We start from the raw sequence: 6,000 nt of genomic DNA on the forward strand, positions 1-6,000 counted from the left end.
TTGTAAAAGAGATAAGCAAAAGCAAGCTGGGGAATAACAGCACTTCCATAAGACTGCGTTTCCTGGGTATTAGAGTCATTCTATGATACAGGAATTTAATAGTACAAATCTGGATGATAACCGTTTTGGTAAATAATAATGAAAGAGTTCAAAAAAAACAGTTCAGCTCTGGCTTGACTAACGTAGTGATAGTATCTATCTTGAAAAGAAAAATGCAATAGCACAGAAAATTCTTTTCTGCCATTTGTCAGGTGTGCAGCTGTCATTGGGTGACATTCAGGCCAGTGCAAGGGACCAGCACACGCTTACACACCTTTGGGTCTGTTTTAAGCCTTCTTAATATACCCTGTTTCTATGTCCTGAACCTTCGTGCTTGATGCATTTCACCCACTGTATGGACAACAGCAGCCTCCTTCCCACGGTTCGGGTGGGGGTTGCCTCTCTCTAACAGGCAGGAAAGAGGGAGGAGGCAGCCCAGGCAATCTGTTTCTCCTTTACAACATTAATAGCATTTGCTAGTGTTGAGAGACCTCTGCAGCCCTGGGCAGCAGTGTGGGTTGTGTGTTTTTCTTACTTAATGACCAAAAGGAACCAGAGATAGGTGATAAACTTGGCTAAACATCAAGTGCTGGATGGAAGGACTTGCATCTGGCTAGGTGGAAAACAACAGGCTCATTGCCGTGCCTTCCTGTACTGCCCCAAGCATACCTTACGGTATTAAAAGCTTGGAATTATTTTGCTTTGGGTGGAGTTAATTGGAACGGGCTGCTGAGTCATCTCCTCCAATCTGCATATTAATGCCACCTCACACTCTTCTTCCCTTCCTACCCAGTCTGGAAGTAGAGGGATGAGCAGGTTGCCTGCACTACCTGTGTGGCAGAAGTTGGTGTTGAAGCTCTGAGACCTGGCCCCTCTCAGCCATGTGGTCACTGCTGGAAATTCTGCCTTCCATGAACATGTTTGCTTTGCATTTGCCTCTTCCGGTTGCAGCCAAGGTACCCTACATTGCTTTTTTTCCCAGATAGACACTGATGTTCTTGTGTGACCAGCTCAGGAGATGTCTGCTTTGAGCAACAAGGTGTTGGGAGTTCTGCTTTTAACTGCAAGTGTGCAGTTCTTAAGCTGTAGCCCAGATGAATTGTCAGCTGTATTTTCATTAAAATAATGCTTTTTAGGACAAAGAATAGAAGATAGAAGCTAACTCTGCTCTCATTTACTTGCATGGCAACAGGCTCTGGCTTTCAACGTGGTAATAACCAGTGTTGTTGGAATTTGTGCTATGGTAAGCCAGAAGCCCCATCTAGGATTATGGTCTACGTGCTCTGGTGTAGTAAGAAATACACCAGCTCTGCCTTGGAGAATGTGCACCCTTCTTAAAATGGTCTGCTATAGAACACTATGACTTGTCTGTCAAGCTTTTGTTAGCTCTGTGTCAAAAGAAACAGTTTAAGTGCCCAGACGTTCAGCTTCCTTCTTCCTTCTTTTTGGTTGTTGTTTTTAAAGCAAAACTAAATTAATTAAAATGGCCATTTGAGTAAGGTAATGTTATTTCCAGCTTTCTAAGAAAGTGTTGGAAAGGGAAAGTGCAAACCTTTGCTAGATTTGGCAGGTTCCTTGGAAACTCTATCCCTGTGTGAGAGTGCATTAAAAATAATGCTCTCTGGCAGCTCTTTTGGAGTCTGGAAGCTAAAAGGTAGTAACCAACTCTGTATCACGGATTTCTTATGTCTTTATTAAATCAGAAATCATGAATATTTCAGACTTACTAGTCAAACTTATGGAGAGTAAAGCAGGTGGTCACACTTAATTTTAATGAAATTGCAGTATTACATTGTTCTTTCTCTTTCCCCAAGCCCTGCAATGAAGATTGTGCTTTCATACAATAGCGCAGGATAAACCTCACTAAGTCTCTCTGGCCAATTCCTGGGTGTAAGTTTGCTTGGAGCTTCTCTGCTCATGCCTGCTGCTATATAGTCTCTTCATCTGGGACTTCATCCAAGTTTGTAAGCAAGGACGAGGCTCAACCTCTGAGTTTGGACCTAACTCTTGAGTTTCCTGCAGTGCCAACTGGCTGAGCGTTGGGTACCGACTGTGCCAACTCTGTCAATAAATCACACTGTCTCAGGTGATAAAAATCAGTTTCTAAATCTAGGATACCAAAGAAAGCAGTACCTGTTATTCAGTGGGGAAATAGAGAAATATATCGCACTGACTGAGTTGTTACTAGTCAGAGACGTGTTGCTGGAAACAATCTCAATTTTTTTGTATGTCTCTTTCTGTTATTGCATTAAGACTTATCCACTCAACACTTATCACAGTGCAAGTGTATTAGTAAACATAAGCTTGTTGATACTTGGCATTCTGATGCTTGACTGGAGGGGGTTGGAATAATAAAACCCCAAGTGCAACCTATGCTTGGGAATAACAACAGTTGATGTTAGCCCTGAGGGTGTTGGGTTTTTCACTTAGCAGTGAAATGAGATCCTTGAATGAGAACTGTATAATTGTGCTGGAGCTTTGTGGCTGGGGTGGTGGCTCCTGGTTGCCTTCAGCGTGATGTGTGACCTGAAGAATTGCTTTGCTAAGGACACTGAGAGGTGGAGATTTTACAGCTGTCCTTAGCTGCAAGGTGTCTCTCCAATTCCCCTAAGAATCAGTTTCTTTACTTCTCTGCTGCAGGCAGGGTAATGCTTCTTTTTTTTTTTTTTTAACTCTTTGTTATCTTTAATAACAATAATAAATGTTCAACAGAAGCATCCCTTGAGGCCATGCTGTACCTCAAAAAAAAAAAAAATGCTTTTCTCGCTTTGTACAGATGTTCTACATTAAGGAGAGCTGGATGTGTGACTCGAGAGAGGAGGATGAAGGCACAAAGGCTGGCCTGACAAGGTCCTGCATGCACCGGTTTTGTGACATGCACCCTGCTTTCTCACATTTGTTATCCCACAACTGTTTCGGCTCTCTGGCACATGGCTCAGGTCCTCAGCACATCCTTTATTTCTAGCAGAATGATTTGATGCTCTTTTGCAATTTACTGCATTTAGTCTTTTGCATCAATTCTGGGCACCTGGTTACTGGAAATACTAACACGAAATTCAGAAAAAAAAAAAAAGTATATGGTTATCAGTTGGACTGAAAAGTTTGATTTAAAGAGCAAACATTAAAAGAACTGAATATAAGTAGCTCTGCCAAGTAAGTAGATATGTTTTTACTGTACTTGATGGGTGCAAACATGAGGAATACTCATTTAAAGTGCTCCCTGGATACAGCAAGGATGAAATGAGAAGACTGATGTGATTAGCAGGTAAACTTTGAGACACCACTGTGCTGTAGAAGCCACAGGCCTTGTAACATCAGACTTACTTGTTCAGCTCTTGGATAATAAATTCAGTCTAGGAACAATCCTGCTCTAGTAGGGAAAATTAATAAATTTGGGCATGTAGGAGTTCTGATTGTGGTCAGATTCTGATCTGGTCCCTGCTACAGGAAGTCTTCTCCACCCTGAGAGCTCAGTGATGGAGTGCAGCCAGGGGACCAATGCCAGCCTTCCAGGGAGTTGGGTTTTCCTGGATAATGGGGTGAAAAGCTCCGAGATATGTGGCAGAAAAGCACTGTATAATTATTCAAGGAGGTTGATGTGTGCTGCCATACCTTCAGTATGTCCCCTGTTACTCTGTTACAAACAGCTTTCTTGGCTGTTGTTGGTGTGGAAAGTGGTGTGGCACCTCGTCTTATGCTCTTGTGCGTTCCCAGCCTCAACAGATAGACAGCTGGGAAGACCAGGTCTTTAGATGTTGATCCTTTTGGGATCTTCACAGGTGTTTAAAGTTGCTCTCCTTTCCATTGAGCTCTTGCTTAGCCATCTTGCTTTGTTTTCAGTGCTTTCAGCTTGAACCCCTTTCTCTGCCCTTTGTGCCAATGGGGCAGTGAAAGTGCTTTGTGCAGCAAAACCCACCTAACCTCCAGAGGGATGGCATCGTTTTCTTTTCCCTTGTCTCCTCCCACAGAGCTGTATGTGTACAAGGGTGTCAGCACCTCTTTTCCCACCCTCCGTCACCCAACTGCCTGGTTGGGCTACAGCCCCTGTGAATCTGTGACTCCCAGCAGAGCCTCTCATAACTAAAAAACCCCACAAAAACAAACAAAAAAAAACCCCAATTACTCACCCTCCCCCCAAAACAACACAACCAAACACAAAACCAGTCTGCAAAATAATCTTTCTTTTACACCATTCTTCTAATTTTACTTCTAGGGCTCTGGCTCTGCTTGCAGGTGGGCAGTTGGGAAGCCCAGCGCCACCCTGCCTGGAGCAGAGCTGTCATGTTGCTTTTGCTTCAGCAGCCTCTAGTGGGGAGAGTAATACAGTTAAAGACAGGGCAGGATTCCTCCTGTACTGTAACTCTGCTGACTTTGTAGTGTCTGGAGTCTGAGATGAACTCTTTTAATCTGTTTTGTAAGAAAAGGCTGATGAATAGAAGAAAAGGCTATTTTATTTTTTTTCCAAGACGTCAATGTGGGGGATTTTTTTATTTTTTTTTTTTTAGATTTCAAATGTAGGGGAAATAAAACTATCTGGAGGTGAATGAGTCACTTTAATGAGTCACCAACAGTGGGAAGAGGGGATTTAATATTTGTGAATCAGAAGCAAAAAGTACAGTCTGTTCCCTGCTTGGTGTGAGAGAGAAGATAATGGACAATTTCAAAAAGCTATTTTCTCCCCAGAAAAAGAATAAGAATCGGGCATTAGACTCTTCAGCATCTCTGGGTGAATGGCTGCTGCCCCTCCTGGCACTGTGGTCCTGCTGGTTCCTGGGCCGACTGCACGCAAAGGTGCTCATTGCCTTGTGGGTTTTTCCCAACCTTGGGACTTCTGTCCTACGCTGCCGGTGGCTTTCTTGGTGTGTCCTTGGGCACGCCTTCTCACCAGTTGTCACTCACTTTCTCCTCTACAATATGACGCCGTTGCCAGTAACTTAAAATTTATGAAGAGCCAGACTTTGTGCCTTCAGCAGCCCATTTTTCTTCCCCACGGAAAGAAGATGTGTAAGTGCCGGCAAGTGCTGCTGGCAGCGGGAGGGGGTGGCAAGCAAACTGTGAGGCAGTAAATCATGCCCTGGCTGTGCTAATAACTCTTTCAGATCCCTGCCTGGTGCTGCATAAGGGTATAAGCACCCAAAATCTCATCAGAGGGAGGGTGTACAGCCCTGGCGATAAAAGCTCCAGGGCGAGAGGGCTGCCCGTACCCGCAAGCTGGGAGAGCTCAGTCCTGGGCGCTTGCTGCCCTAAGTGTGCAGAATTCTGGGCACCCAGTGTATGTTCTGTGGCTCCTCTCTCCGAGGTGTGTGGTTTGATTCAGAGTGAGCAGAGGAGGAGGATGCGTGGGGCTTTCCCCCCGTCTCCGCCAGCTGTCACTGTTGCTGCGCACACCCCGGGCGGCCGGAGCATTTTGTCTGGCTGTGATTTACAGCTGAGCCTCTCCACACCGACACCCCGCCAGCCTGGACCGGGGCCCCCCAGCATAGACACCATGAAATGCGTAAGATGATGTTTGCTGCCCCAAAAGACTGAGGGTGTTTGGCTCATCCGTGGTGTAAGTGAGAGTATTTAGGCTCATCTTAACAACCTGTTCCTGAAGCTGCAATTTTATTGCCTATTAAAAGGCTCTGTAAGAGCTCCAGAGATAATTTTAGTGCATGCACATTTCCCCCCTTTTGGGTGTAACTGTTTTAGAGAAATTTTTTTTTTGAGGGGTTGTTACAGAACTAAAACTCACTCAAACTGATTCTCTGATTAAACAATGGTTTGTAAAACTGAGGGGGGAAAAAAGTAATAGTTAAGTTGAGAGTAGTGGTCATAGCAGGGTCTGGGCAGGCTTTGGCAGTGTGCATACACACACGGATATCCACATACCGATCTCTGCGTGCACAGGCGCTCAGCTTCTTCCACCGTGTATTCTGTGTGAATTTCCCTGGTTAGGTTGAATTAATGAGAACTGCTTGT

Source organism: Charadrius vociferus, unplaced genomic scaffold (genome assembly GCF_000708025.1).
Source record: "Charadrius vociferus isolate BGI_N301 unplaced genomic scaffold, ASM70802v2 scaffold282, whole genome shotgun sequence".
Lineage (NCBI taxonomy): Eukaryota > Metazoa > Chordata > Aves > Charadriiformes > Charadriidae > Charadrius > Charadrius vociferus.